Below are 11001 nucleotides of genomic sequence, written 5' to 3'. Positions count from 1 at the left end.
TAGTACTCCTGGAAGAAAGGATATTGCGGAGACGTGGCTTAGCCACAGCCTGGGGGATGTTTCCAGAATGAGATTTTCACTCTGCAGGGAAGTGTGCGCTGGTATGAAACTTTTGGCAGATTATAACTGTGTGCCGGACCGAGACTCGAACTCGGGGCCTTTGCCTTTCGCAGGCAAGTGCACTTCCATTTGAGCTACCCAAGCACGACTCACGACCCGTCCTCACCACTTCATTGTATTCATTATATTATCTACCAGAAACCTTTCAGAATCTCCAGTGCTCCTCCATGTATACTGTCTCCTTTCATGATCCTTAAACCAAGTGTTAGCTGATTAAGTTAAGCTCTATGCAAAATTTTACCACGTGGCTTCCTCTTTCCAGACCATATTCATCAACTACTTCACCTTCTCTTCCGTTTGCTACAATCAAATTCCACTCCCCAACGACTACTAAATTTTCGTCTCCCTTAGCTCTTTGAATAATTTCTTTTATGCACCATACATTTCTTCAATCTCTTCATCAACTGCGGGGCTAGTTGTCATATAAACTTCTTACTACTGTGGTAGGCGTGGGCTTCGTGTCTATCTTGGCCACAATAATGCGTTCACTATGCTGTTTGTAGTAGCTTATCCGCGTCCCTACTTTTTATTCATTATTAATCCTACTCCTACATTACCGTTCCATGGGTATAGTATGGAAGTAAATTGGGGAACGATGGAAGCGTCAGAGACATGTTGTTAGAAACATGCTGAAACTAAAGTGACCTCATACGATAAAAAATGAAAAGTTTCTCCGCAGAATCGACGAGGAAAAGCAATATGTGCAAAAAGCTGTATGGATGAAAAGACGTATGTCATAATAGCAGTCAATAAAGCCCATCGTACTAGGAGGAGCTGTAGAGAGTAAGATTTCCGGAGGCTCCACCACTGAACAACAACAATGTATGACAGTCAGTCATGAACTGCGGGAAAAATGGAAATGTGGAGATTATAAGTGTCTGAAATGTGTTGCTGCGGAAGGATGCTGAAAACTGAATGGAGTGATAAGAAAAGAAACACCGAGGTTCTCTGCAGAACTGGGAAGCAACGGAACATTTGGAAAACACTTAAAGTGGATCACATACAAATTAGATTCTTGTTGTGGATGACAAAGTATGGTTTTGCCCGTAGTGCAGATACTTCAACAATTAATGCAGTAACTTAATAAAAGAAGTATGAATGTGTCGCTGGAAATTAGCATAAATGAGAAGAAAGTAAGGTATAATCAACACATCGGCAAAAATTAGTACAAATTAACACAAAAGTAATAGAACTAGATTTTGAGCTTATGAATTTAGCTCAAATGAAGGCAATGACTGGATGAACAGGGGAAAAAGTAACAAAGAAGTGAAAATGGCCTGAAGTACCTTTGGCAATGAAGCAGTGTTTCAGAAGCAAATATTCTGATGTGCTTGGAACTGAAAGTTTGCAATAAATGTGTAGTGAGAGTTCCTTCACACTATTGTGAACCATGGACAGTAATTGAGCTAATGTCAGTAAGCAGAGCAAAGATGTATGCCGGAAATTAGCGTGACGTATATGAAAACAAACAAACGAATGAGAGGAATGAGTGGCAAGGAAGAGGTAATTGCGAATTTAATGAAAATGTAGTGGAGCTAGATGAGACATTCAGCCAGGCAAACAGTCGTTAAGTGGAGCAAATAAGATCTTTGCTGGACTGCAAGAACCGAGAAAACGCTGAGGTCGATGGAGCAGAAGCTTAGTAGATGACGTTAGAAAGCCTAGAGTGGAGTACCAATATGGAAGAGCATAAATCAAAATACACGGAAAAATCTCGAGGAAGATTTCATCCAGAAGTGAATGTGAAAAAGCTGTTGGTGACGATGAGCGATGTAACACACAGAGAACCGTTTCACAGTTGCGAGTAATGTTTTACCACTTCCACGGGGCTCGTTTGGTAAATGAAAATTTTTATGTCAGCTGTCAGCAATGAATTATTTCCCGCACGCCCTGTGCAGATCTAGTCCTCTCCAGTGAGGGCAGCACAGTCCTCGCTATCGACTTTTGTTACAGTGGTCGCGGACCGCCGCCTGAGTTACCGCGTCACCCATACGTCACGATACTACCATTCTATTTCCGAGCTTGAGCTTTATCTGGAGAACCATATTTCACACCGGTTATCTAGTCTAGCACGGGCAGGGCTTCTCAAAAGCGGCGCCGATAGTGTGAAACATCGGATGGCTAAAGTGCTTGATAGATTCGTGGAGCGTGACAACGTCGTAAGGAGATTCTGGAGATACTCTATCCTTTATTTTAAAAGTGTACGAGATGAAATGAAATCCCTCAGTGAATTTAGAAATTGATTTTCTCTTTTTACGCGCTAAATGAAAGAATGCGCCATCGCGTGGTATTATGCAGCAACCAGGATCCGATGGACCGACTTATCCTCAGCTCATTATCGTTAAACGAACGGTAATGATGGCCTCTGTTACCATTCAACCATTAACAATAACATCCTACATCTTGTAATATTAGTTCAACTTATAACACTACCGTCTGCTACTGTTATACCATAACCTTAAAGTTGGAAACAGGTTGTGAAATAATACTATTTTGTTAATGCAATTATGGTATATAGCAACAGAGCAGTGTTACCCTCTGAGAGGAATTTTGTTATGTTGACCGTGTCGTACCTAACGGAGGTGGCTTATCGGAAGTGAAAGTCTGAATTACGTAAATATTTGAACAGTACGAACAAAATTTTGCCTATCTGCACTGTTCAACTGACTAAGAAAACGGTCGCCAGCCTAACTAGGCAAGAGAATGGTTAACATTCTCGTTCAAGAAAATAGTTATTAGTAACTCTAATGGATAAACACAACCTATACTAGGCCACATGCGAGTGCAATGAACTCTGACACATACATATGTTTTAAGACTGAAGCTAACAACTGGAGCAGCACAAACTATTTGCAAAATTATAAGACATACCGAAACACCCTATTACTTTCAGGCTTTAAAGAAATTATGGTTTTTATAATTAGTGGTCTTCCCATTACTTGTTACCCAGCATTAATACAATAGACAAACTGTGGATCCTGTTATATTATTAATATGCACTTCCTATACACAAGAGAGACATACACTTAACTAACATGAGTATATAACGTTTCACAACTGCAGTTTTCCACTTTTACTACAGCGAAACACAATCTTGACAAAATTGCAAGAAACTGACTCACCTTTTTGAATTTACTACAGATATCAAGGTGATCATTTGCTAAGCAAAACTTTAGAAGCCTCAGTCTTAAGAACTTTTAATTTTGCAGTTGGCAACAGCACATTAATAAGCAGTTTTAATAGGAAAATTATTTTCAGCAAACAACATTTGCTTTAACTCACTCTCTTGCCACATTAACTTTAACTTCCTTTTTACTAAGTTCAAGATGGGGGACTGATGACCTTAGCTGTTTAGTCCCCCTTAAACATCCCAACAACCACCACCACCCCCACTAAGTTCAAGAGGTATTAAGTAGCATAACATTGGTCATAAATGTTCTCTCAGTAGGGACACTCGGTAATTAGTTCAATCGGAGAGGAACCTGAGAGGTGTTATCATAAGGAGGAAAATCAAGGTAGGTACATAAATTCAGATATAAATTACCTTGTATTAGAGCACATTAGCACATCCATTAAGCTGATCCTTCACTGTACATCATTATAGTATTACGTTACAGTGATTGCGCAACGTGGTGGCAACTGCTTGTTGGTAAGTCGATTCGCAGACAGAATTGCTGGACTCTGTCATTTCTTGGTGGCGACGACAGATACAAATTCCAGAATAGTTCCAGCTATTTATCCATCCATCCGAGGCATTGGAAAGCGGCAGGAAAAGCCTCTCTCGGAATCAGCACGATATGCAACATTTACATGACAGTGCACAGTTTGGTAGCTCGTCCCCAGCTCGTAGCTCGTCCCCGACTCGTACCTTGTCCCCGACTGACTGTCAGTTCCACCTTTTCTACATAGGCCAACACAATTTGTGCGCGCTACACAGTTCCGTTCCCGAGGGGAACCACTACACCGTTTACATACAAACTAACTAAGAATCCTAAGTGAGGATCAGCAATTTACATAACAGCAACCAAATGCATTAAATAAAACAAAACATTTACACCTATTGACATCTCTACAAAAAATTATTCACACAAAATTACAATCATATACAGTAAGTTTTGTTCCCTCCAAATGGGACAAAGAGTTTAAACGAGAGATATGCTACACAGCATACAATCAAATCATGACATCAAAGTTTTAACAAGGAAAGGAGTATACAATTTTGTGTTATCTATTCAATCAAACACATTTACAAAAGCACAGCCATGTAACATTAAATGAAACAAAAGCAAAATAAATCAGTACAGCATTAGAGCTATGGTGTTACAAACTTCATATCGGTATTTTGCATTGAATACAAGCGTAAATAAGTGAAGTGATTACTGTTCGATTACGCCAGCAGTGAAAACTCAGTGTAAAAGTTAGTACCCCCAAATACCTAAGAGTAACCATCCGAATCGGTCTAAAGTGGAATAGCCACATACCATGAATGCAGGAAACGCTGAAGCCAACCCGAGATTACGAAACAGGGTACCACATCTAGTCTCGAATTTGGGATGTTTACCCTTTGCGTCCTAACTCTCTACTGACTGAGCTACCCAAAAATGGCTTACGATCCGTCCTCACAGCCTACTTTAGCCAGTACAGTCGTATACCAGCTGTACGCCTTTTGGGCAGGCAACCACGCGGACCGAAAGGCAACCATTACATGCATACCTCTGAGGCGTCTCCTCCCAGGATATCGGCCGTCGGCGAGTGGCATATTGCAAGCTGTAGCCAATATACAGAATGATATACAGAAGAATGGGAAAGAAAGTTGATGTTGTGCGAGATGACGATCAGTTTGGCTTTAGGAAAGGTAAAGACACCAGAGAGGCAATTCTGACATTGTGGTTGATATTGGAAGCAATGCTGAAGAAGAATCAAGACACATTCTTAGGATTTGTCGGCCTGAAAAAAGCCATCGACAAGATTATTGATATTCTGAGAAAAATAGGGGTAAGCTATAGGGAGAGACGAGTAATATACAAGAGCCTTGAGGGAATAATTAGAGTGGACCACCAAGAACGTAGTGCTCGAATTAAAAAGGGTTTAAGACAGGGATGTAGTCTTTGGCTCTTACTGTTCAATCGGTACATCGAAGAAGCAATGATGGAAATACAAAAAAAGTTCAAAAGTGGACTTAAATTCAAGATTAAAGGATATCAAATCATACGATTCGCTCATGACATTGCCATCCTGAGTGAAAGTGAAGAAGAATTGCATGATCTGTCGAATGGATTTATCAGAATATGGATTGAATGTAAATCGAAGAAAGACGAAAGTAATGAGTAGTAGCAGAAATGGGAACAGCAAGAAACTTACCATCAGGACTGATGGCTACGAAGTAGATGAAGTTAAGGAATTCTAGAACCTAGGTAGCAAAATAACGAGTGACGGACGGAACAAGGAGGTCACCAAAAGCAGAATAACTCTGCCAAAAAGGGCATTCCTGACCAAGGGAAGTCCAGTAGTATCCAACATAGGCCGTAGTTTGAGGAATAAATTTCTGAGAATGTATATTTGGAGCACAGCATTGTATGGTAGTGAAACAAAGACTATGGGAAAACCGGAACAGAATGGAATCGAAGCTTTTGAGATGTGGTGCTACAAAAGAATGTTGAAAAGTAGGTGGACTGATAAAGTAAGGAATGAGGAGGTCCTGCACAGAATCGGAGAGGAAAGTAATATGTGGAAAACACTGACAAAGAGAAGGGACAGGATGATAGGACATCTGTTAAGACATGAGGGAATGACTTCCATAGTACTAGAGGGAACTGTAGGGGGCAAAAACTTTAGAGGAAGACAGTGATTGGAATACATCCAGCAAATATTTGAGGACGAAGGTTGAAAGTGCCACTCTGAGACGAAGAGATTGGCACAGGAGAGGAATTCGCGAGGGGCCGCATCAAACCAGTCAGAGGACTGATGACTAAAAAAAAAAGCCAGCGGGGCAAGCACTATCATAGGTCCTCCTCGCTGATGATCTGCATCCCTACGCCGAATCGCGTACGCGGAAATAGATCCACGAGTGTATCTCTGCGCACCGGCTATTTATAGAGACGCAGATCTACTCACTGGGAGTTCGAAGAAGCTCTGGACCAGCTGAAGTGACAGCTAATCCTATCCCTTGAATTAGAAACCAGTTGAAGATCTCGGATTTCTCCAACGTTGCTTCCGAGAACTATCTTCGGCCAGCTGCCGCCGTGCACCTCCTCCCAGAGGGAAACTTTGTTGGATTGTTCTCTACGTCTGGTCATCTTAATTCACTTTGTTATTTTCCAGGCGAACGCCTGATAGAACGCCAAGAAAGTGTTTAGTATTAAGTTTTGTAAGAAAAAGTACTTGTTCATCTTGAATGTGTTGTCTCTTACGCATCTCACCACGTGAGATAGCAAACACCTCATTTTCTACCCTCCAAATTTCACAGAAGGTCTCCTCCGAACCTTGTAGGACCAGCTCTCCTGGAAGAAACGACACTGCAGAAATATGGCCTAGCCACAGCCTGGAGGATATTTTCGGAACGAAATTTTCACTCTATAGTGTATTGTGAGGTGATAAGAATTAGTATCAGCACACACTACGCTTTAAAATGAAAATTTTATGCTGGCAGCTTCAGATTCATTGAAAAATCAAGGTAAGAAGTGTCTTACAACACACGTCTTCCAATGATTCGTCAGCACTGTTCATCAGGGTCAGAATCTTACCAAGTAGGATTAACAGAAATGACAGAAAAGGTGCAACTAAGAGCGGCGGTCGTAGTCATGGAATAGTTTAGTTGGTGCTAGAGCGTTACGGATTTGTTGAAGAAATATTAGTGGCCATCACTACAACAGGACCCAAAGAGAGGTTTGCTCTTGAAATTGCAACTGTGGACGTTCGAACAAGAATCGGGCCACCCGTATTACTTCCTACCATTTCCGTGAAATGACGGCGAAGAATCCTCATGGTGGTCACTCCAGCGGAATGAAGTGGCACTGTCCCATAACGCATGGCTCTTTACTCCGGTGAAACGGAATCCCACGCCCTCCGCCCCCCCCCCCCCCTTGCCCATTAGTGGTGTTCGTGGCCCGCAAATCACTATATGCCACATTTTAACCGACTGCATTTTATTTTGTGATAAGCGGAGAGAAGCAAATTTAGATGGCGATCTTCGCTCTATATTAACTGATGACTAGGCTAATGTATTCAAGTTATTAAAATTTTGTAACTTGTCTTTACTCTGCCTCTAACTTTTAAGCCGGGAATTGTGGTGTGTCGCAGAGTGATCAGCTTAGCAGTTTTTTCCAGTTATCAGCCATCCGTAGAAATTTGCTGCCTTCTCTTTATTTTTAAATCTTCGCTCTGTTTGTTTTCCTCTTTTTACTCTGTGTTCAATCTGATGACGTGATATTCGTTGTTTTGTGTGTGAGTGTATGTGTGAAAGTTTCCAGAATTTCTTCACGTTTTTATTTGTAGTTCCCATTTCAGTTGTTTTGAGACGTTCATCGATAATCGTCTCATTTTAGAACGGGAGCTTAAGACCTTAGTGTCGTGGAAACACACGACCTCATCGTCATCATCAACATCATTATCATCAACAGAAGGTCAGAGAAATTAGAGCCGATGCTGAAGTATATCGACACTCCATTTTTCCATGTCCCATTTGCGAACGGAATTGAGAAAGTCAAAATTACAGTTGTATCGAAGGCAGTCTCTGCCACACACCTTTAGTTGTTTCGTGGAGTTCTATTACATATGCAAATATAGCTGCAGTGATGATGCACCACATTAAATTAATCTTGTTACATGGATGCTGTTGAATGTTTAGCTGGTAAGCGGAACGTAGCCGATTAATTAACTCTAAAAATCATGCTGTATCAAAGAAGCAATATTTATTACAATGAAACGTAAAACACCGCTAGCTTTATATACTCTTTAATGTTGTAAAATACATGCATCTGTCTCCTTCGTGCTTTAAACCACATTTTGAGAAAAGAGATATATTAGTATCGACAAAGGATCTTTATTAATACCTGTAGTAGTTTCCATATATATAGAAAAGTCTCGTCAGAATGTTCTAGAACCAACCGCAGGTGTTTTGCAGCATGCTTCATAATCAAAAATAATTTGCTAGTAAGTTGAGCGATTTAAAAAAAAATTATTCTAGAACTCCGTAGTGATAATAAATGTGCAGTAAAAATAAAATCCACAGAATCATAGCTATCCACTGTCTGGCTCGTGTCTTATTGTAGCGCCGGACAGTGCTGAACTCCTGTGTCTGTTAAGTACGTGATCTCGATGCTTTGAAACCTCCTTGATATTCCACTAACTTATTGTTCAACTGTCTCACGGCTGGGGGCAGATTGTCTTTAATTGTTCTCTCCTCCTTTTGGTAATGAACTATAACATTTGTTTCAATTATTGCATACCTACTCACTGATAGTGATACTAATTGCTCTGTACTTGTATGTTGTCACATTTTGTTAGTTGAAAGCTAAAGGTGTTCCTTTATTATCTGAAATTGCTAGGGATAAGCATCTCTATGTTGCTCAGTATACGTTACCTTTTTCTCAGTCATTGGTTTCGTACCCACAATGGTACTGTGAACTGTTCGATATCTGCCTGGGAGTGCGCAAAAAGGGTATTGAATTGAGGATATTTGGTAGAGGATTTGGTGTTACTCGTATGTTATTCGTGTGATGACCATTGGAAGCTCCTGAAATTATTCGTCAGAGTCAGGAGCCTGAACCCGTTTGTACATCGTTTGTGGAATAATACAAGCTACAAAAACATTAAGGCCTGGTGCATATAACAGAAAAAGTCGACAATTTATTCTTCAAATGTTGTGGTGTGCGAATAAAGTTAGAGTCTTTTTGTGAGACTTCATCCGTCATAATGCCATAGACTCGTAGAGAGGATGATAATTAAGTGCAGCTGGGGACACCTCCGAACTGACTCTGTTAAGATGGGTCCATATGTATACTATTGCTTGTCAGTCCAGTGGTAGAGAGCCATACAATTTTGGAAACCAGCACAACTTGCAGCTCACTTCTTTTCTGCCAGATCTAAGTGGGCTTAGACTGGCGCACAATCATTCCAAATTCTTTCATTCCCTGGAGCTTATCCCGTCGTGTAAATCATTCGCTTTCTCAGGATTTGGCAAATATTATTTTAGTATTAACGTTACGGGTGGAAGGTAACATAAGCAACAGAGGTCGTATGCGCTAGCAGTCTGTGAATTAACGCATGAAATTTAAATTTTTCTTTAAATTTGATGTATTTAATTAATTTTCCATATTCTTCTTTTTATTTTACACAATATTAGAAAATATAATAACTACGATATCAGCTTTCGGTCTTACTTTTGATCCCACAATAAAGAAACCAAAAAGGCCACAATATAATCTGTAATTTTTTTGTCGCTAGTATTTATTATTAAATTAATTGTGTCAATGCATGTCACTAATTGGTCGTTCACCAAATGCTGCCTACGACGCATTTGTACAAGCCTAATGAATTTTGTTTGTTGTTGTTTTTGTGGTCTTGATTCCGAAGGCTGATTGATGCAGCTCTCTATGCAAATGTATCCTGTGCAAGCCCCGTCATCTCTGCATGATTACTTGAGGTTACATCAATTTTAACCTGCTTGTTGTGTTCAAGCCATGGTCTGCCTTTTAAAATTTTTTACCCATATGCTTCCCTCGCTTAGTAAAAGAGGTACTCCTTGATGCCTCAGTGCCCTGTCAATCAGTCTTTCCTTTAGTCAGGATGTGCTAAAAATGTTTCTGCCCTTTCGAATCAGTACCTTCACATCTCGACTATCCATCAGTTCTTCAGCACTGTCTTATACAAGGCACATGATACGCCCTATTTGCCTCAAACCTTCACATGCAAACTGTCCATCAGTTCTTCAGTACCTCTCATCCCGACTGTCCATCAGTTCTTGAGCACCGCTTGTCTTTTACAAGGCATGTGATACACCCTAGTCGTATCAACAGCTAGTCACACATGTGTTGCATCTACAGAGCCTAAACCTTAACATGCAAACTGTCCATCAGTTCTTCAGTACCTCTCATCCCGATTGTCCATCAGTTCTTGAGCACCGCTTGTCTTTTACAAGGCATGTGATACACCCTAGTCGTATCAACAGCTAGTCACACATATGTTGCATCTACAGAACCTAAACCAATCACTGCATCTTTACTTCACTTAACGTGGTAGCGCTTACTTCCACGCACATCCGAACAGTTTAAAATTACAATCCCCCTCGATAACCAAACCACAGTGTAGACTTTATAAGTAACAGGCGTATAAAATGGAACTGCGAGAGACTTCGCACTACTACCAGCATTGTTCTACATATACACGGATCGCATGTCGTGGTCTAGTGGTTAGCGTCACGGTCCCGAGTTCGATTCCCAGTCAGATCACAAATTTTCTTTTCTCGGGTACTTAGTTTTTATGTTGTCCCTTGACTTCTTTTCATCCTCGTAGCAAAGACGTGCAGGTCACCGAAGCGCCGTCAGTCAGAAAGACGCACCATCCGGCCGAACAACCTCAGGTTGTGTCTCCCAGGTAAAAATGTCTCAAGATTATTTCATTTTGATACATACACCTTTCGACATTTCAGTATTAGTAAATAGGATCACTCGAAAACGAGAGTCTTTAACAATCTATCGGGTTAATTTAAATCCCATATTAGCAGGAGGACGTCGATATCAGGAGAAAGAAAACTGGCGTTCTACGGATCGGAGCGTGGAATGTCAGTTCCCTTAATCGGGCAGGTAGGTTAGAAAATTTAAAAAGGGAAATGGATAGGTTAAAGTTAGATATAGTGGGAATTAGTGAAGGTCGGTGGCAAGA

Source organism: Schistocerca piceifrons, chromosome 1 (assembly GCF_021461385.2).
Source record: "Schistocerca piceifrons isolate TAMUIC-IGC-003096 chromosome 1, iqSchPice1.1, whole genome shotgun sequence".
NCBI lineage: Eukaryota > Metazoa > Arthropoda > Insecta > Orthoptera > Acrididae > Schistocerca > Schistocerca piceifrons.
This window is presented reverse-complemented; position numbering follows the sequence as displayed.